Raw genomic sequence first — 22,588 nt, forward strand, 5'->3', positions numbered from 1 at the left:
TTTGGGTGTAGAAATGAAGAAGGAATAAGGCCTAATCCTGGCTGGATGTTGAAGATATACTGTAAAGTCAGAGAAGAGGAAATGGAAGCTTCCATTGTAACTGCTTCATGCCTCCTCCCAGGACGGAGACCCTGGGCCACAGCAGGGGGGCGAGAGGCACCAAGATGCGCTTATTCTGTCTTTGTCAGTCACTGGCGGAGTGGCAGTGAACCAGCGGTGGTGATGGTCCGTGTGTGACCTCGGCAGTTGCAGACCTGGGTTTGCAGCTCAGGCCTGCAGCGTGCATTGGGGTGACCTAGAATGGGAAACCTCCATGCAGCCTCCCAGCTTTGTTTTCTGTACGAGAGAGTCCTTTCTCCCGAGAGGACTGAACAAGTTGACATCTGTGAGAGCATCTGGTGAAGGGAGGGCTTCTGGGACCCCCTTTTCCTCTGATGATGTTCTTCACCTGGGGAAGGGGGCCCTATGGACCAATCATCAGAACTTCATTCTCCACATCAGGACCCAATTCTAGGTTTCCTTTTTTCTTTTTTTAAATTTAGTGAGGGAAAGAATTTTTTTAACTGAAGAATAGTATTTAGTTGTCATTGTTGAGTCAATAGTCATGTCCAGCCTTTTTGTGACCTCATAGCCCACCAGGCTCCTCTGTCCCTGGGCTTCTCCAGACAAGAATACTGAGTGGGTTGTCATTTTCTCCTCCAGGGGATCTTCCTGACCCAGGGATCGAACTCATGTCTTCTGCATTGTAGGCAGTTTCTTTACCACTGAGTCCCCAGGGAAGCCCTAAATGGTGTACATTTAGTTGATGTACAATATTGTATAAGTTACAGGTGTACAACAGCAATTTTTAAAGGTTATACTCCATTTATAGTTATTATTGATAGTATTTTAATATTGGTTAGGTTTGCTTTTAAAACAGGTTCTTTTCTTATACTATCCAGGTAGGGGATGTGAATATGAGTCGGCATGTCCTCTGTGAGACAAGCGCTCACTCTGGAAAAGATTTTCCCCCCAGCCCCTTTTAAAAGGGCTTAACCGTCCTTGGACCTTGGCAGGTGCTAGGACCATATAGGCTATAGGCTTGATGTACAGAGTTCAGGCAGCGAGAACACTTTCCATTTCAGTCTCACAGGTAGGGACCGAAAAACTGCAGCTGGCAAACGGAAGGCGGTAGCCGAGGAGCACATGGGGGGGGACGTTGTGGAAAATGGGGGAGGGGAACCCCCGCATCCCCGTGATAAAGCTGAGGGCTTCATGAACATTAGAAGCCTGCTCATCGTGAAGGTGGTGTGGACACCCGTGCCCCGCTGGCTGACAGGTGCGTGACGAGCGTGCCGGGTCCCTCCACATCCCACTCTAGGTGGCTCGGGTGACAGCTGTGAGGTTTGGGCCCGGCTCTGATGCTCTGTCCAGTCAGATCCTCTCCCTGCCTCCCCTGCCACCCCCCCACCCCCCGGGAGGAGTTGATGGTCCTCTGCCGCCCCTCCCTGGACACCAGACTCTGGCCTCCCCACCCGCTGTGGGCGGCTTAGTGTTCTTCCTCTCTGCGGGGAGTGGAGGGGGGTGTTCTGGATCCCCTGGTCTCCTGGTGACTCGGGGGTGACTCACACTGCAACCCCAGTGGAATTAGGATTCCTTCCAGAAGCTGTGGTCTCCATCTGACTCCGTTTCTGCCACTGCCCAACCCTACCGACCCGCACAGCCAGCCACTCCGTCGCACCCTGGGCAGGGCCTGCTCCTTCTTGGTGTTTCCGCCGCCAAACATCACAGTCGATTGGAGGCTCAGGCTTGGCTTTGCCCTTGTCAGGGTCACAGCTCCCTCCCTCGAGGCCTGGAAAGCCCCGAAGCTGGACAGGAAGGTGATTTACTCCTCACTTATGTGGCTCATGTGTCCTGTCCTTGGCCTGCCAGCCCCTGGGAGTGGTGGGATCCTGCCTGCCCAGTGCCGGCTCCTCCCAGGGCACACACTTCAGTGTTTCAGGGCTGGACTCCAGGCTTGGGGTCCCCTGGGAGGCAGCCTTTGGGATGCAGAACTGCCAGGGGCCTGCAGTGATGCTGGGTTCACTCTAGCCAGTGTTTAGGAAGCACCAGCTCCCTGCTGGGCCTGTGCTGAATCCTGGGGGAGGACAAGGATGAGGCCCCTGGGTGGGTCCCAGACGCCTGAGCCTCCCCATGCGTGTGGGCTGTGCTGATCTTAATATCACCGGAAATGTTTTAAGCTGGAGGGATTTTGGTGATGGGGGTAGAACTGAACTTTAACCCAGTTATTTTCCCTCTAAAAGGAGCAGTAAGGAAACCAACAGTACTGCTTAGTTAGAAAACAGGTTAGGGAGGAAACCCTGCTCCAGTGAGCAGCGTTCCATTTATTCCAAATTAGAGGCCTTTATTTATGTAAGTGGGGATCCTGATGTGGACAACTCCCCTGGCTCCTCTCTTTGAAAATAAAAACACCAACTTATTTTGTTTTTTCTAAAAGAATTTGCAGTATTTTCAAATGGCCCTATGGCAAGTCTACTGAACATACTTCACTAGAAATACAAAGAGTGTGTGTGTCCACATACATGTTCAAAGAGCCACTATTAGGTCTCTGTTGGCCAGACTGGAGTTTTTTCAAGTGTCTGAAGCATTTACTGTTTTTCACTTTAATATCAAAACATTAAAATCATTCAGAAACAAAAAATGTTAAGTCATTTAATGATCCTACTTAAGATTAATGCAGCCGATTTAATGTATTTCTGTTCGTCCCTGGTGCCCTATTGTTGCACAGTAGTTATCTTTGAAATGAGAGTTGAAAAAGATACCATCGCTTTCTGTATCTTTCATAACATTGCAGATATAGTGCAAAATCTTGATTCTAAGTCAGACATGTTTTATTCCATTTTATTTAAAAGAATAACATATTTAAATCACTGTGTGGTATGCCAGAACCATTAGTTGGCATTTTAAGTGTCATTTAAAGAAAGTACTTTAATTTACATCAGAAGGAAAACTACATTAGAATTCAATTGCATCTTACTTCTGCCTTTTTTCTTTTACTGTATTCAAAATGAAAATTTTTCTTGTTTTAAATTCTAGTTTTGTCCATGACTATTCATGCCGGTTCAACAATTCATTGGGTGCTAGCAGTGCTAAATAAACAAAGCCAAGTTGACACAGAACTTGGTCTTCAGGGAGTCCCCATTCTATTTATGGACAGCTCTGTGTGCCAGGCACCAGGCTGTGTGCGTTCCCTGCAGGAGCTATTTTAACCCTTACATCAGTGCAAAGAGGAAAGCAGTATTATTGTTTCAGTTTAAGGAATTAGGACACAGAGCCTTGATGCAGTTCGCAATCTTGACCTCATGAGTGACAGACTGGTGTTCAGGCTGTCTCTATGTGCCCTCATGCTGGTTCTGTGATGTGGGTTAGAGTCAGGGAAAACCTGGAACCACTTAGATTCGGTGTTAGGAACTAAGCTTAAAAAGAGTTTGGGAAGGTCATGTTCACACTGCTGTATTCAAAAATGGATCAGCATCAAGGACCTCCTGTGCAGCACAGGGTACCGTAGAGCACAAGGAACTCTTCACGATGTCATGTGGCAGCCTGGATGGGACAGGAGTGTGGGGGAGAATGGATACGTGTGTATATATGGCTGAGTCCCTTTGCTGTTCACCTGAGACTACCACAACCTTGTTAGTCGGCTATACCCCAATACAGAATAAAACGTTTCAGTTCAGTCGCTCAGTCGTGTCCGACTCTTTGTGATCCCATGAATCGCAGCACGCCAGGCCTCCCTGTCCCATCACCAACTCCTGGAGTTTACTCAAACTCATGTGCATCGAGTTCGTGATGCCATCCAGCCATCTCATCCTCTGTCGTCCCCTTCTCCTCCTGCCTTCAATCTTTCCCGGCATCAAGATCTTTTCAAATGAGTCAGTTCTTTGCATCAGGTGGCCAAAACATTTGAATAAAAAGAGTGGTAGACTGCATTGCAGGTGTCAGGGTGTGTCCATGCAGGTCATCAGGCGGGGATGTTGATCATGGGCTGTCGCATGTGGAGGCGGGAGACCTCTGTACCTTTTCCTCAATTTTGCTATGAACCTAAAACTGATCTAAAAATGGAAATTCTTAAAAAAAAAGGGGGGGGGGAAAGAAAGTCTGGAAGCAGGCTCAGAGGAAGGTTATTAAGATGCCGAGGGAGCCAACCGCATCCTATGAGGGGATTTTAAGGGAATATTGAACTTGGATCAGTGGGTAGAAGGTTCTGGGGGTCTGGATCCAGGTCAATAAGGAAGAGCCATTTCACCTGCCCACAGATGGATGGCTCATGCATGGAGACCCTGAATCAGTGGGTGGGGTCAGGGCTCAAGTATCAGTTGGATGACCTTTTATGTCAAGTCTGCAAGCTGCTCCTCGGAGTCATCCAGCCACTTGTTGGAAGGCTGCATTCTGACCTCCTGATGTTTTGACGCTTTTAGGTTTATGTTGGCCTGATCCTCTGAATTTCCAGTTGACCCAGGAGATGACCCATGTGTGGGGTGGGAGTGGTGGTGGTGTGGCAGAGGTTACAGAGGTCCAAAGACCGTTTTTTGAAGAGGGTGAAAGTGAAAGTTGCTCAGTCATGTCTGACTTCGCGACCCCCCACGGACTGTACAGTCCATGGGAGTCTCCAGGCCAGAATACTGGAGTGGGTAGCCTTTCCCTTCTCCAGGGGATCTTCCCAACCCAGGGATTGAACTCAGGTCTTTACCAGCTTTACCAGATGAGCCACAGGGGAAGCCTTTGAAGAGGGTACATGGATTTTATTAGAAACTGAAAGGCCAGCGTGGGGAGCATTGAGTTACAAGAAAAGCGGAGGAGTAGGGGCAGAAATGGGAGGGTTTGCTGAACCCTGGGAGGGGTCTTCCCTGCAACTGGAAGTGTTCTAGCCTCAAGCAGCTCAGGATAACAAGATTAAATATATATGTGTGGATGTACACACATACACAGAGTATTTTTAAAGTTCATTTGGACTGTGAAGAACATGGATTTAAAAGTGCCCATGGGAACGTCCCACGTGGTCCAGTGGTTAAGACTTTGCCTTTGAATGCAGGGAGTGTGGGTTTGATCCTTGGTCAAGGAGCTAAGATCCCACATGCCTTGGGGGCAAAAAACCAGAACGTAAAATGGAAGCCATATTGTAATAAAGTCAATTTAAAAAAAAAGTATGGACAGAGAGGGGCTGGATGGATGGCTACAGGTGATTCTGTAGACTGGGGAAGCTCCCCAGGTGAATGAGGATGGAGACTGACAAGGGTTTGGGAACCACAGTCAGCAGGACTTGAGGACAGATGTGGATGAGGGAGAGGGGAGAATGAAGGGTGGTGGCTGATGGCGGTTAGTCACGGAGGGAACCCTGGAGGATGAGAGTGGGGTTAGGGGACTGTGTTCAATGTAGGGGTTCTGAGATGATAGCGGGAGCTCAGGACAAGAGGTCAGGTGATGGAGGCCCTGGGGGCGGGATGCAAGTGGGGAGTTAGAAGAGCTTTACTGAGGACCAGGGATGGAGGCGGACGCACCTGCCGCTGCCTGCCTGGTTGGGGAGAAGTACTGGAGCAGAGAGAGTGAGTCAGGACAGGAAGGAGGGGAGGCCCGGGGGAGGTGGCCTTCAACCCTCCCGACTTGAACTGGCCAGGGCTTCAGGGACAGTCCTTGAGGGGCAGCGTGCAGGCTGCAGACGCCGGCGCAGACAGGAATGCGGAGGACTCTCCTGAGACACTGGGTTACAAAGGGGACGGAAAAGTAGGGCAGTGGCTTGAAGGGCATGTGGCAGCGAGGTTTCAAAACAGTTTAAAAAAATGGGACAGACTTTTGGTCTCTTTGCTGATTTATTGGAGAATTGGGAGTGAGGGAATTAAAGAAATTGAGAATAATACTTTGAAAGTATTTTGTCTTTGTTCCTTGAAAATGTTTTCCATCATGAACTCTGAAGCCAGCTTAGAGGGGCTGATGGATTTCTGTCTCTAGATTCTTACTCAGGTGAGTCCTAGAGAAGGGACTCTTTTAAAAGACCAAAGTTTTGTTTTTCTCTCCTAAGAAAGATAAAGGAACCGTGGAACACTTTGTTATCTGAGGGTGGTCCCAGGTGCATATTTTGGTACTAAGAGGTGCCAGTGATTTTGTTTCTGGACCCTGAGACCAGCTCATGTTACATCCTCTGAAAGGGAAAGCCCACAGCCGGGACCTGATTTTCCTCTTTAACTGAACATCCCATTTAATTCCTGAGCCCCGGGGACCACCATGCAAAACCATTTGCTCACGTTCCTAATTTGTTTTTCTGGTCTATAAATCTATGTCTTGTTTCATTTAAAACAAATGGACGTCTTTAATTAAGAAGGTTTTAAAGTCGTGAGATTACAAAGTAATCCTGAATCCAATCCTCTGGAATTTTTATCCAAATCACTCAGTATCTTTAAGCTCAAAGAGTCTGTTCAGCTTTAAATTGAAACTGAATCCCACAAGAAAGTGTTACCTAGTCTCATCAAAACCTGTGTTAATTTCCTCCTTTGTTTCCTTGTTTCCTTTCTTAAATAATCAGTGAGCTTGCCTCTATATGGCAGTGAGTCTCAACTTTGATAGCTGTGATAAGATGTAATTCTTCCCATTATCTTCACTGTAATAACAAATTTGGGGCTTCCCTGGGGGCTCAGTGATAAACGCAAGAGAAGCTGGTTCGATCTGTGGGTTGGGAAGATCCCCTGGAGAAGGAAATGGTAACCCACTCCAATATTCTTGCCTGGGAGAATCCCATGGACAGTGGAGCCTGGTGGGCTACATTCCATGGGGTCACAGAGTCAGACACGACTTAGCGACTAAACAACAACAGTCTCTCAAGGGTGAGGCAGTAACACTAGCTATGGATCTTGCTGGATTCCCGCCCCCCCCACCCCCCACCAGCTTTATTAAGGTAAAATTGACAAATGGTGTGTATTTAAGGTCTATGCATACATGTACATTTGGTATACATATACACTTTAGAAAAGGCAGAGGAACCAGAGATCAAATTGCCAACATCCGCTGGATCATGGAAAAGGAAGAGAGTTCCAGAAAAACATCTACTTCTGCTTTATTGACTATGCCAAAGCCTTTGACTGTGTGGATCACAATAAACTATGGAAAATTCTGAAAGAGATGGGAATACCAGACCACCTGACCTGCCTCTTGAGAAACCTGTATGCAGGTCAGGAAGCAACAGTTAGAACTGGACATGGAACAACAGACTGGTTCCAAATAGGAAAAGGAGTACGTCAAGGCTGTATACTGTCACCCTGCTTATTTAACTTCTGTGCAGAGTACATTATGAGAAATACTGGACTGGAAGAAGCACAAGCTGGAATCAAAATTGCTGGGAGAAATATCAGTCACCTCAGATATGCAGATGACACCACCCTTATGGCAGAAAGTGAAGAGGAACTAAAAAGCCTCTTGATGAAAGTGAAAGAGGAGAGTGAAAAAGTTGGCTTAAAGCTGAACATTCAGAAAACTAAGATCATGGCATCTGGTCCCATCACTCCATGGGAAATAGATGGGCAAACAGTGGAAAACAGTGTCAGACTTTATTTTTCTGGGCTCCAAAATCACTGCAGATTGCGATTGAGGCCATGAAATGAAAAGATGCTTACTCCTTGAAAGGAAAGTTATGACCAACCTAGATAGCATATTCAAAAGCAGAGACATTACTTTGCCAACAAAGGTCCATCTAGTCAAGGCTATGATTTTTCCAGTGGTCATGTATGGATGTGAGAATTGGACTGTGAAGAAAGCTTAGTGCTGAAGAATTGATGCTTTTGAACTATGGTGCTGGAGAAGACTCTTGAGAGTCCCTTGGACTGCAAGGAGATCCAACCAGTCCATTCTAAAGGAGATCAGTCCTGGGTGTTCTTTGGAAGGACTGATGCTAAAGCTGAAACTCCAATACTTTGGCCACCTCATGGGAAGAGTTGACTCATTGGAAAAGACTCTGATGCTGGGAGGGATTGGGGGCAGGAGGAAAAGGGGACGACAGAGGATGAGATGGCTGGATGGCATCACTGACTCAATGGGCGTGAATCTGAGTGAACTCTGGGAGTTGGTGATGGACAGGGAGGCCTGGTGTGCTGCGATTCATGGGGTCGCAAAGAGTCGGATGCGAATGAACTGAAACTGAAACTGATATACTGTGCTGATCTTACTGAAAGTTAAACAAAATCTTAAGTTGCAGATCGAGAAAAACCCAAATGTCAAATGCTGGCTGATCAGTTTGCAGTGAGAATGTGATGGGCACTTGTACACAGATCTAAACAGAGAAGTCCAGGGAGAAACCTGGATGCCTGTGGAATCAGCACAGGGATGTCAGTAGCCACTTGTTGTCAAGCTCTTTGACCAGTGTAACCATTTCTACTGTAGTGACCTACCAATGGCAAGAGTCAGACCAGGACACTGCTATGGCAGTGCCATTTTCCTAACACGTTTTATACTCAAAGACATGAAGTGATGTCTTCAACTTTATAGATGAGGAAAGTGAGGCTCAGAGAGGTTGTATATTGGCCTGAAAGTTGCATGGATCATAAGAGTTGGAATTAGAATTGGAGCTCATGTTTAATTCTAATGGCCATGATTCTATTATTATTTACTGCACTGTACTCTTAAGATGTGGGGTCCTGTAGGTCCTCAGTGGCACAGATCATCTTGAAGAAACCTCAGTGTCTCAGCACCTAGTGGCCTTTTTAGGAGCAGAGCATCTGGTTCACTCTGCTGAGGCCTTTTCTAAGCTGGGGCAGCTGAGAAAGGCGGCACGACTGCCACTGGGGGCCACGTCTGCTCTAATCAAGGATGTGTGAAATTCTAGCCATCATCTGTACCTGGAGTCTAGATGCAGTGAATGTCACAGGTGATAAGTGATCCCAGGCAGTGTACCCGGATTCAGTATTTGGGAAGGAGTTGTAGAGAAGAAATGACAGAGGCACGTCTTAATGGCCTCTCTCACCAAAGCGGTGTGCTGTTTACTGTTGGAATTAGCATGACTGATTAGTGCAGAGCTCTGAAAAGCTGTGAAAATGGCTAGAAAAATTCTGTGATTGCCTCAGTGCCCTAAATAGTCTTATGTCAGCAATTAGCATTAACAGTCCATCATTAATCCATCAGATTTCTGATGCCGCATGTCCTAAAGCAGGAGATAACAGTGAATTAGGATTAGCCAAGGATGTGTCCCAGGCAGCGGTGTTGAGGCAGCATGTGGATGCTTGTCTCAGAGCAGCAGTGCCCCCCTTCCTTCTCTCAATCCAGGGATCCAGAGAACATGGCACATTACTAAACAGCAGTCTGTAATATCGGAGGAGGACATGGCAAGCCACTGCAGTATTCTTGCCTGGAGAATCCCATGGACTGAGGAGCCTGGCGGGCTACAGTCCATAGGATTTCAAAGAGTTGGACATGACTAAAGCGACTTCGCAGACATGCACAGTCTGTAATAATCAACTCTATATCACAGACCCCTAGACTCCTGTTGTAAAGACCATGTTGTATTAATAAGATGTTATAGAAACAACATTCCAAGTTCTCCCATGGAAAATAGATTCTTGATGCTAAATTCCCAGGGGTTCACTTCTTGTAATGCTAGGTTGTCTCTGCAGTGCCCGGGTCTCTATTTAATTGAGGCAGTGACACTGAGCACCCCAGTTACACACAGGTATCTACAAGACTCCAGGTTTGCCTCAGCTGAGTGTTTGTTCCCATAGCTGTGAAGTTCTCTCCTCATTTTTGCTTGTTGAAGGCCTAACTCAAATTGCCATACACGATGCCTTAGTTCCTCCAATAAAATCTCTCGCTCCTCAGAAGTCTGCTGTCCCTTATACAGTATCTGTCCCACTGTATAGCATCTATCCCACTGGTCCTCTTGGAAGTGGTGGGTGAGCAGCTATCTCCTTGTTATATTTGAAAGCTCCCTGATGATGGACTTAGTTTCATGTTTGAATCTTTTATCTTTAGCTGTCACCTTGTGGGCTATGTTGACCCAACTTACTGATGAGAAACAGCTCTTAGTTCATATTTCAGATGATCTCAGTGAGTATGAAAAGTGCTTGAATTATTTACTTGAACAAGAAATAACATGCATATAATAAATTAGAATGTATTATTTTCTTATTAACTGTTTTAGGATAATAAGCAATGAATTATTAATGTACCACATCAGCATGTATTTTATTCCTTTTTTTTGTGTTTAAAATATAAAAACAAAATTAAATTGGGCTGATTATTGGTCCTAATAGGGTGATTTTAGGATTTCAGGGAAAATGACTATTTTTACTTACAAAGGAATCACTAGTTAAAAAATAACAACTTTTAATTTGCATTATGCCCTCTAAAATATTGCCATGTATTTGGAATGTATGCTCCAAATATATTTGGCAAGAACATTCAGTGTATGTTAGCGTTTTAAATATTTTTACAAAAGTAGTTAAAAAATAGAAAAAATAGTCTTCTGTTCGTTGTGAAATCAACATTTATTTTATCTTCCTAAATTTTGACTTCTCCTGATCTGAATGGCAAAAGTAATTTTGTAATGCTAGATCCAAATCTCATTTCCTTCTTATATTTTCTCCCACCAGTACCTCATGATGTAACTAACACACTAATATTCGGCATAAAATGCAGGTTAGTATAGTACCATCTGCTTAATACATAGCAAGTACTCTATAAATGTTAGCTTTTATTATTCATTAAAAAGTGACCTTCCCTTTCAGACTCTTTCTTGCCTTAGCATTCATCATGTAGAACCTTATATGATACTTATTTTTGTATGTCTCTTCTAATTATCTATTCTTTAAGATGGTAGAGAGTTTTGTCCATGGTAAGAAATGAATACGTAATTTATCCACTGAATACGTAATGAACTTGTGGACATTCTTTTAAAATTTCAGTCGCTTTGATGACTTGATGTTCCGTAACATGGAGCCCAAACATGGTGACACGCCTGAGCGCAGACAAGTTAATTCCTAAATGATCCCAGAAAAGCCACTGGGAACCGAAGCCACCCCTGGGGACCAGCCAGGAGTCCCATCTGCCTGGCGACGGCTTCCTGGTTGAGAGTTTTCCTAAATTACCAGGGGAAGTGTTACAGCGTGCAGAGACCTCTGAGAAACCGTAAAACCCACAGAAGCCCTCCTCAACTGAATCCGATGGAGTTACCCATTTGGTTAAGATTAGTTACTCAGTTTATTTATGGTGAATGACTCATTTCGCTTCTGTTTGTACGGGCAAAGTGGGAGGGAATGTCAGAGACAGATAGCAGACGGCAGCTTCTGTTTTCCAATTGTGCAGTCGCAGGAAGGAAAGGGGTCCCTTTCTCAGAGCTTCTGCTGGGGTCCCTCACATTTCAGATGACAGCTGTTAATTATTCGGAAGTACGACCTGTTCTCTGTGTGTGTGCTCATTAAGCATTGCAGGACTTCATAGCAGGCATTCAGGGCATCCTTGGAGGGGGGCTAGTTTACAGACCAGAGGAGACAGGATTCCGCGATGGCTCACCTGTTGGAATTGGTCCATGGGAGGCTTCATTTGGTCCTCCCAAGGCTCTGTGTTTGGCCTGCAGGTTAAATCATTTTCAGATCAATGAATTAAATTGATCATTACATTACATTAATTGTATTGTAATGTACCATTTATTTGCAAGTCAAAGCAATCTTCCCTGTCATTAATTTTATTTATGCACTTTAATGATTCAAAACTTCTGGGCATCTCAGAATTGTAAGTTACTCTACTGGGTGATATCATGGTTCCCACATGCCCTAATGGTATCTTCTGAGATGTTTGCAGCCCCTCAGGAGATCAGACCTGCCGGAGTCGCCACAGGACAGGATGGCAGGCCCGTGATCTGCTGAGAGGTTTAAGAGGAAGGAAAGTTTATGTAGAGCTGGAGAAATCTGGAGGACTTCAGAGAAGAAGGTGCATTTTGTTCAAGGCTTTGGAAGAAACTTTGGGCTTAATTAGTTGGGAGATTTCACGCGTAGACATCATAGTTAAGAGAAAGCAGCAGGCATGGTTATTAGTAACTATGTGGTCATGTCAATGCATTTATGGTCATTTAAAGTGTTAAACTTTTAAACGTTAAAAAACAAGTTAATTCTTCATCCATGTGTCAGTCTCTAAGTACAGTGGTGTATTTTGTCAAATTTAAGATAAATGTAATTTTTCCCCTTCAGTCTTCTTTTGTTGCAGGGTATATTTCAGAATACAGTTTTGAGTTGTTCAGGTTTTTGTGATCTTTTACTGTTTAGTTTAAGTATTGGGATTCTTCATTATCAAAATGGGAAAGGAACTCTCACGTCCTGTGCTATCCTTTGAAGGGATATTGCACGGCATCCCAGGCAGAGGTAAGGACGTTGGTGTTTACTCCATAGTGAGAGCACTCTGCCTCTTCCTCACTGGCCTTGGAGCCATTGCATTCATCTGTTCACTTACTCAAAAAAATATTTATTAGGCACCTACTGTGTGCCTGAGGCACTGTCTGGTGTCTGTAAATTGTACTTGCATGCTTTGTGGTATGTTTTATAGTCTTTTTCTTTCTTCTATTTCATTAATGGGGCTTCCCAGGTGGCTCAGTGGATAAAGAATCCATCTGCCAAGGCAGGAGATGCTGGAGACTTGGGTTCGATCCCTAAGTCAGGAAGATCCCCTGGAGGAGGAAATGGCAACCCACTCGAGTATTCTTGCTTGGAAAATACCATGGACAGAGGAGCCTGGTGGGCCGTGGTCCACAGGGTCGCAAAGAGTCAGACATAACTTTGTGACTGAGCATATTCCATTAACATTTCTTTGTGGAATATAGTAGGTTCTTAATAATCATCAAATGAGTGCATATATAAAAATCTCAGAAGGGAATTAGGGCGCTAGTGAGCAGGATGGACCTGCTGAAAATGCCAGTCCTATTTTGAATCTGAGTGCAAACATAAAGCACTGTGTTTCATAGAGGTGCATTAGCACAGGATGCTTTAACTACTTTTGAAGCATTTCTGGTGCTTTGCTTTAATTTAGCAGATAATTCCACAGATGAATCAGATCAATGTTCAAAAACTTAATTTTGCATTTTTCACTCATCTTCCTACCTACTGTGGAGAAGGCAATGGCACCCCACTCCAGCGCTCTTGCCTGGACAATCCCATGGATGGAGGAGCCTGGTAGGCTGCAGTCCATGGGGTCGCTAGGAGTCAGACACAACTGAGTGACTTCACTTTCACTTTTCACTTTCATGCATTGAAGAAGGAAATGGCAACCCACTCCAGTGTTCTTGCCTGGAGAATCCCAGGGATGGGGGAGCCTGGTGGGCTGCCGTCTATGGGGTCACACAGAGTCGGACATGACTGAAGCGACTTAGCAGCAGCAGCACCAGAAGAACAGATATTTAAGTTTTTTATATGTTTATTGGCAACCCACTCCAGTATTCTTGCCTGGAAAATCTCATGGACGGAGGAGCCTGGTAGGCTGCAGTCCATGGGGTCGCTAAGAGTCGGGCACAACTGAGCGACTTTACTTTCACTTTTCACTTTCATGCACTGGAGAAGGAAATGGCAAGGCAACCCACTCCAGTATTCTTGCCTGGAGAATCCCAGGGACAGAGGAGCCTAGTGGGCTGCTGTCTATGGGGGTCGCACAGAGTCGGACAAGACTGAAGCGACTTAGCAGCAGCAGCGGCAGCAGCAGCAGCATACATTTATTAACGCCAAACTTTCTTTAGCCCATTTCAGTTTTTTGCTGATTTGAAGGTGAGTCACAGACCATTCAGCCTACCGGACAGAAAACAAGAGGTTGGTGAGTTAAAGCTTCATGGGCTGTGTGTCCCCTCAGCTCTACCCCCATGCACCCAACCAGTCCCATTCCTGGAGAGACCCGGCCAAACCAGAGTAGTGGAAGGAGGTCCAGAATAGAATGCCTGGCAAAGAGCGTTGCACCTGTAAGAAGAAACTCGTTTGGAAGGCAGAAGTTGAAGGGTAATACCTTTGAATTCATGTCATTAATCTAGTCATTAAAAAAATTTGTGCTTCTTGATATTTTCATCTAGAGCTCACATTTTTGGAAATGGAGAAAAGCAGTATGTGATACAATGAAAGGTTCAAATTCTGTTGTACTAAATGTTTTGGCTGCCCTGTGTTGTATAAACTTCTCAGTGACTTTCAGTTTCTTAAAAATGGGTCTAATGACATGTGCTTGGGAGACACCTTTGTCTCTATTGCAGTTTTTTTTTTTTAATGATTTTAAGTTCATTTTTATTGATTGAGAATGAGACTATCTTTTGAGGCAAAATCATATAGTAGTACATGACTCTATTAAGTTATTTAAATTAGAGTCACAGTTTAAGACATTTGCTATTTGGGTATTACTAGCTTGATTCTTATGCTAATTCTAGATTTATTAACAGATACGCTTGAGTCTGACAATTATTCATCTTTTTCTGTTGATTCAGCAGTCATTTCTATAGTCCAACATGCAGATGGATTTCTTACGGTCTTTAAAAAAAATGATTTTCTTTTGATTTCATCACTTGGTACAAGACATTTCATTTATAACATTTCTAAATTCAATAAAATATTGCATTATTCCATAAGCAATAATCACTGCAAACTCTTTTCTCACAGTGGAAAAGTTGTCTTCTTAAATACACCTCACCATGTTTGTTTCTCTAAAATGGTAGTATTTTACTTTGTAAATTTTTCCCCAAGTAATGCATTTAAAACTAGGTATCTCATTTCCACTTAAAAGCATTTTTAAAAAAATTTAATCAACTTGTATTGCTCTAAATGCTTTTAAATCTTATAGATGTTGAGCTAGCAGATATTATCCTTATATTGTGAAGGATGCAATTTCTTGCTATTTCCACTGACTGATTTCCTGTGAACAAATAAAATATTCTTGCATTAGCGTTCTTGTCCGGTTAGATTATATCTGTGCTTAAACACTTAGTTAGAAAATGCTGCCACATTTAACAAGGGAATCAGTAACATAGGAATCAGCCTTGTTATCAGGCTTTATTTCACTTGTACCCAGATAAAAGTTCTATAGTCATTCAAAAGAAAGAAGTGAATAACCAGTCTTTTCCACAGAATTTATTTGGTGGGACTAGTGGGAGTGGAGGTGATCACCAGTTAAAGATGAATTAGAGAATGGAAGAATAATTGGCCGTGACAGATATTGACCTAAGAAAGGAAAATGATGCTTCAAATAAGTTTCCTGTATCTTCCAAGGTCAAAAAAATAATATATACTTTATACTTTTTTATACTGATGATAGTGAAGGACGGGGAAGCCTGTCCATGGACTGAAGTGCAGTCCATGGAGTTGCAAAGACAACAGTAATACTGATAATTAGCATTTGGGACTTGTCTTCTGCACTGGTGCAGATAAGCAAGGTTGAAAACCCAAACTTGCTGCATTAAGCAGCTTTTTCCCAGTGTCCAGTTGAAGGAATTGATTAATTACAAATATCTATACCCTTCCAAATTATCTGATAGTTACCTAATCTGAAACAAATAATTGTATGGAAGGAGCCTTAGAGATTATTTTATTGGGAGGAATTCTGTGATCAAGAGGAAAACCAAGGTCCAAAAAAGCTTATTTTTCACAGGGATTTGTGTATTAGGGTGTTTTCGGTTGCAAGTGACAGAATCCCTAATTGAAGCTAGTTTAAGCAAACTGATAACAAAGAGGTATTGAATTACGTGGCTGGGAAGTCTTTGAGTGGATTTGGAACCTTGACAGTATTTCCAGGACGTGTTCCTGCATCTCTTGGTATAGCTATTTTATCTGTGTTTCGACCACTGTCTCCTCAGTGGCACAGACAATTACAAGGTAGTAATTGTGCATCTTGTGTTTTCTACACCAGGTCCCTGAGACAAGTATGACTTTTAATAATAGTGGCGATTGTAAGCCAGTTCCAGACTAGCCATTCCAGTAAGGGAGGAGAGTGGCTTTTTCTCTTGTGTATTGTAGCTGTGTTTAGATTATCAGGAAATGCCCCGATTTTCCTGCCTTGGGTTGTCTGCAGATCTCCTCAGTAATTGCCATGGCCAGGGGTTGAGTGTCATAATTTTAGGCTGTGCCCTCATTCCTGAAAAGGCTTGGGGAGAAGGACACGTAGGTGATGGCAGGACCGCTAGAGCCACCTGGAAAAGGAGAGGCAGGTCTCTGAAAAAGGCAGCAAACCACCCAGTGGAGTGATGTGATGGCTGATGGAATCTGGCCTTTCAACTTCCACGCCAGTGTCACTGCTGTCAAAACCTTGATACCTGACCAAAGGGATGGATAAATGAGGAGAATGCCTGACTCTTAGTGGAGATTGTTGTCTCTTTCATTCTCACTTAAAGGGCGCCCAGAAATTTGAGTTCCAAAATCTTGACTCGAAGCCAATAAAGCTTGTAGTTACAGTCTTTTGGAGCATAGAGCTTTTGTAAAACAAATTCACTGTCAGTGGTGTGATAAACATAGAACCGGAATAAAGTGTGAATCTGCTACCAAAAAAAAAAAAAAGTTCCTTTTTCTTTTTTTTTCTAAATGAGAGTGTAAATAACTCCTGAGGGCATGTAAACTGCTCTGTTCAACAGGCAGATCCCTTCATCCTTTCTTTGCTGAGCACACCTGGGCCTGGGCCCAGGTATCTTCTAGGGGTGATGGTCCTTTCATGGTTCACATCCTCATGGGCTACAACCCACCACCCGCACTTTCCTGCTCCAGGGCCCTTTTATTATCTTCCCCACCACTTTCTGTTCATTTCAGTAGATGTTCCTGTTTCTTTTACCCGATGTTAAATTCCTCAAAAGCAAGTGCATCTTGAGCTTTTCTGTATTCCGCATTTTTCCCAGGGAGGATGCTGAGAATGAATGAGGAGTTTCCTAAATATTTGTTGTGTTTCTTACTTACCATCAAAGGTCCATATAGTCACAGCTATAGTTTTTTCCAGTAGTCATGTATGGATGTGATAGTTGGACCATCAAGAAGGCTGAATGCCAAAGAATTGATACTTTCGAACTGTGGTGTTGGAGAAGACACTTGAGAGTCCTTGGACAGCAGGGAGATCAAGCCAGTCAATCCTACAGGAAATCAAGCCTGAATCTTCATTGAAAAGACTGATACTAAAGCTGATGTTCCAATACTTTGACCACCTGCTGCAGAGAGCCAACTTACTGGAAAAGGCCCTGGTACTGGGAAAGATTGAAGGCAAAAAGAGAAGGGGACAACAGAGGATGAGATGGTTAGATAGCATCACTGACTCAGTGGACATGAATCTTAGCAAACTCTGGGAGACAGTGAAGGACAGGGAAGCCTGGTGTCCTGCAGTCCCTGGGGTCACAAAGAGTAGGACAAAACTTGAAACTGAACAACAACAACATCGGGATCATCTTGTATATTCAAGGGCCCATGCTAGGCTGAATTATATTTAACTGGTTCTTCATTTCCTTTGTCATATAAAAGTTCCTATGTTATTAATCTACAAGGAAGTATGAATTCATACTAAGTATGAATTACTAAGGAGAGCGATTATCCAAAATGGAATTCATAGATAGGTTTCATCTCAACCGGTAGATTTGTCTTTTTATATTAAATACTAAGTGTGTTAATGTATGTGTATATCTTAAATTTACATTTGATTTTGCCTCACTGTTCACAGAGAGTTTTTATAAATGTGATCAGAAATATTCCATTGTATCAGGAAGGAGGGAAAGAGACAAGAAAAGCTGTAGTTAATCCCCAAAGTGCATAATTTATCAAGATAGGATTGCTATCATGTAAAAAGAGAATGTTTAAGTTCTCACTCAAATGTACATATCATTCAGATATTATTTACAGAAATGTGTATACTTTAATCATACTCTGTATATAAAATCAGAGGAAGAGTGTGAATCTGAAGAAGAGGGTAATTAACCAAGACTGTATTCCTCTATCAGATGGGCTACTCTAATCACTAAACATTCTTATAGGATTTCATATGAATGTAGTGATTAATTAAAGGTAATTTAAAAAATTTAAGTATGTCTGAATTACAGTGTTATGTAATTACTGCTGTGCAGCACAGTGACTCAGCTATACATACATACATTCACACACACACACACACACACACACACACACACACACACACATACATATCCTGGATTAGGCAATGGAACCCACTCCAGTATTCTTACCTGGAGAATCCTATGAACAGACAAGCCTGGAGGGCTATCGTCCATCGGGTCGCAAAGAATCAGACAAGACTGAAGCAACTTAGCATATATATGGCTTGACAGGTGGCTGTAGTGGTAAATAATCTGCCTGCCAATGCAGGAGATGTAAGAGACTTGGGTTCGATTCTTTTCATATTCTTTTTCATACTGTTTTCCATTATGGGTTTTCACAGGATATTAAATATAGTTCCCTGTGATGTAAAGTAGGAGTTCATTGTTTATCCACTCTATCTACATCAAAGGTAGTTTTGAAATGGAAGATGTTTATTTATAGACATTAGATTGTTGGGATTAAAGAATGGTGTGGTAAAAATAGGCGAAACTTGTATTGAATGCTTGCTCTGGGTCCTGCACTATGTTCTCATGCACGTGAATTAATCTTCCCTTTCATCCATGAGGTGAGCACTGTTGCAGATAATACTCCGCCTTACAAATGAGGAAACTGAGGCTTCAAGGGGTCAGTAAATGGTGTAAGGTGGATCCAGCCTCAACCCCTGGCCCTTGGGGGAACGATGAGGGATGTTGAGCACTGTCTGGGAGCACTGAATACAGAAGGTGCATACTAAGGGCAGGTATCTGACTTTCCAACCACCTGTTCTGTCTGTACCCATGGCACACATTTCCCCAAATACCTTAGGATCTAAAAGCAACTAGGTCTGCTAGGCTTATTGACTTGGTTCCGTGAAGAAAAGAAAAGTAGACATTTGTCTACTTTTGTCTGAGAAAGATTGCACCAAAGTAGAGAGTGCCCTTAATTTGTATCAACTTTTAAGAAGTGTTTTAGGCATGAGGAGTTTCCAGTTTTTCCCCCTAGAAAGGCTGCACGGCATCGAACCCAGGGAGGAGTGGAATATACATTAACCTCCTTCCAGACGACCATTTGTTCTCTTTTAGAGACGAGGTCTGCTCTTAGAAGTTGGGCAGACTTCACATCTAATTATTCTTCTGTCGTTACCATTTCCTCTTCTAATCCTAAACCCCGCAGAGGTTTTATTACTTGGGTTGGTGGCATTAGCCTGTCAACAGCTGGATGAGACAGAAGTTAGAAAATGGACTTTTCGAGGTCAGGAAGCTAAGCGGCCAGAAAAACCAATTTGTCAACTTAAATCATCTTGGGAATGGAAAAAATTATTCCACAGCATGGGGGAGAAAAGGCTGCTGTGAGCACCTGCTTTGTTTTGTGCTGTCTTCTGCTGGTGTTTTTATTTTTTTTTTAATTTTTTTTTTTTTTTGATAGCAGCATCATGTCTGTGTCGCAGAAGCTTTCTGTGTTGACTTGATTTGTCAGAGGCTGCGGTGGGGTGGTCACTTGGGCTGCTTATCGGAATGTTTATCATGAAAATCGTGGTCTCCTTTTACCCTCTGGCTCAATTACCTGCAGCCACATCAACCTACAAACACGTAAAAAGGTAAAGTGGCCCGAGCGTTCAGTCATAGCCTCTCAATCCACATTTTATTACTTTTAAAAAGACCGTCATCTTTGTAGTCACTATCTTTTAATAATGAGATGCGAATGCATTTTCCCATATTTGGGGTGATAGCATATCAGGAATGAATTTCACTTCCTGACTTTATGAAAATTATTATTTCACAGTATTTAGGAATATATTTGACATAGTATTTTATAAAATTTGAATGTAATCTTCTCTTAAAATAGATATTCTTTTGAGCTCTGTTATAAGAGCAAAGACATGGATTCCTTTTAGAAACTATAAGGTGAGGAAATTCATGACAGCAAAACACATGTTCCCTCATGATGCTCCCTTTCAATTATTCGTGATTGTTTTTTCCTTCATGTGTGTCTGTGGGATAAAAATGTCCATACTGCCAAGGCAGGAAGTAAAAGCCACCATTGGAAAGCCTCTGTTTCTTAAGGCTCAAAACTGTATTTCTTTATTTTCAGTGTGACATATGACATATTTTCAGTTTTTTCAGTTATTTCAATGGACTGAGAAATCCAAATGACTATTTCTTTAAATAATAAATATGCAATTTAAAATAATCCGGGCTTATTGTTTTAGAAGCCCAAAGAAAAGTTATTATTTTTTACTCAGCTTATCTCTTTCTTTTCCTTTCTTATGTTGCAGTTATACACAGAAGTACGGTTCATGAATGGATAATCTATTGATTAATTTCAAAATGTTATTCTGTTATTAAAACAATTTAATATTGAGGAAATAAAAAAAAATTAAGTTACAAGGCAAGAAAACTTGTAATAACCAGGCAGCACCTATTGAAGTGTAATAATTGTTGGAATTTGTTTTTTTTAATTGCCTGTACACTAGTATTACATAATTTTTTAAAAAATATTTATTTTAATTGGAGGCTAATTACTTTATAATACTGTAGTGGTTTGTGCCATACATTAACATGAATCAGCCATGGGTGTACATGTGTTCCCCATCCTGAACCCCCCTCCCACCTCCCTCCCTATCCCATCCCTCTGGGTCATCCCAGTACTCTAGCCCTGAGCACCCTGTCTCATGCATTGAACCAGAACTGGCGATCTGTTTCACATATGATAATATACATGTTTCAATGCTATTCTCTCAAATCATCCCGCCCTAGCCTTCTCCCACAGAGTTCAAAAGACTATCCTTTACATCTGTGTCTCTTTTGCTCTCTCGCATATAGGGTCATCATTACCGTCTTTCTAAATTCCATATATTTGTGTTAATATACTGTATTGGAGTTTTTCTTTCTGACTTACTTCACTCTGTATAAATAGGCTCCAGTTTCATCCACCTCATTAGAACTGATTCAAATGCATTCTTTTTAATAGCTGAGTAATATTCCATTGTGTATATGTACCACAGCTTTCTTATCCATTCATCTGCTGATGGACATCTAGGTTGCTTCTATGTCCTGGCTATTATAAACAGTGCTGCGATGAACATTGGGGTACATGTGTCTCTTTCAGTTCTGGTTTCCTTGGTGTGTATGCCCAGCAGTGGGATTGCTGGGTTCTATGGCAGTTCTATTTCCAGTGTTTTAAGGAATCTCCACACTGTTCTCCATAGTGGCTGTACTAGTTTGCATTCCTACCAACAGTGTAAGAGGGTTCCCTTTTCTCCATACCCTCTCCAGCATTTATTGTTTGTAGACTTTCTGATAGCAGTCATTCTGACTGGTGTGAGATGGTACCTCAGTGTGGTTTTGATTTGCATTTCTCTGATAATGAGTGATGTTGAGCATCTTTTCATGTGTTTGTTAGCCATCTGTATGTCTTCTTTGGAGAAATGTCTGTTTAGTTCTTCTTCTTTTTTTTTTTTTTACTTTATTTTACTTTACAATACTGTATTGGTTTTGCCATATTTGGCCCATTTTTTGATTGGGTCGTTTATTTTTCTGGAATTGAGCTACAGGCGCTGCTTGTATATTTTTGAGATTAATTCTTTGTCAGTTGCTTGGTTTGCTCTTTTTTTCTCCCATTCCGAAGGCTGTCTTTTCACCTTGCTTATAGTTCCCTTCATTGTGCAAATGCTTTTGAGTTTAATTAGGTCCCATTTGTTTATTTTTGCTTTTATTCCCAATATTCTGGGAGGTGGGTCATAGAGGATCCTGCTGTGATTTATGTCAGAGAGTGTTTTGCCTATGTTTTCCTCTAGGAGTTTTATAGTTTCTGGCCTTAGATTTAGATCTTTAATCCATTTTGAGTTTATTTTTGTGTATGGTGTTAGAAAGTGTTCTAGTTTCATTCTTTTACAAGTGGTTGACCAGTTTTCCCAGCACCACTTGTTAAAGAGATTATCTTTTCTGCATTGTATATGCTTGCCTCCTTTGTCAAAGATAAGGTGTCCATAGGTGCATGAATTTATCTCTGGGCTTTCTATTTTGTTCCATCGATCTATATTTCTGTCTTTATGCCAGTACCATACTGTCTTGATGACTGTAGCTTTGTAGTGTAGCCTGAAGTCAGGCAGGTTGGTTCCTCCAGTTCCGTTCTTCTTTCTCAAGATTGCTTTGGCTATTCGAGGTTTTTTGTATTTCCACACAAATTGTGAAATTATTTGTTCTAGTTCCCTGGTGGCTCAGAGGTTAAAGCATCTGCCTGCAATGTGGGAGACCTGGGTTCGATCCCTGGGTTGGGAAGATCCCCTGGAGAACGAAATGGCAACCCACTCCAGTATTCTTGCCTGGAGAATCCCATAGACGGAGGAGCCTGGTGGGCTGCAGTCCACGGGGTCACAAAGAGTCAGACACAGCTGAGCGACTTCACTTCACTTCACTTCACTTCTGAAAAATACCATTGGTAGCTTGATAGGGATTGCATTGAATCTATAGATTGCTTTGGGTAGTATACTCATTTTCACTATATTGATTCTTCCAATCCGTGAACATGGTATATTTCTTCATCTGATGTGTCACCTTTGATTTCTT

The 22,588-nt window shown here is 42.6% G+C and overlaps 1 protein-coding gene and 1 long non-coding RNA gene across 9 annotated transcripts in view; one reads left to right on the forward strand and one right to left on the reverse strand.

Annotated features, from left to right (window-relative positions):
• PTPRM (protein tyrosine phosphatase receptor type M) overlaps positions 1–22,588 on the forward strand; it is a 656,058-nt gene that overhangs the window by 54,416 nt on the left and 579,054 nt on the right. The window lies entirely within an intron of this gene.
• Positions 1–22,588, reverse strand: part of LOC132658504 (uncharacterized) — a 32,321-nt gene that overhangs the window by 2,784 nt on the left and 6,949 nt on the right. The window contains exon 2 of the long non-coding RNA XR_009598231.1: positions 1,609–22,028. This is a non-coding gene — a long non-coding RNA (uncharacterized LOC132658504). The remainder of the gene's footprint in view (positions 1–1,608; positions 22,029–22,588) is intronic.

The sequence above is a fragment of the Ovis aries genome, chromosome 23 (genome assembly GCF_016772045.2).
Source record: "Ovis aries strain OAR_USU_Benz2616 breed Rambouillet chromosome 23, ARS-UI_Ramb_v3.0, whole genome shotgun sequence".
NCBI lineage: Eukaryota > Metazoa > Chordata > Mammalia > Artiodactyla > Bovidae > Ovis > Ovis aries.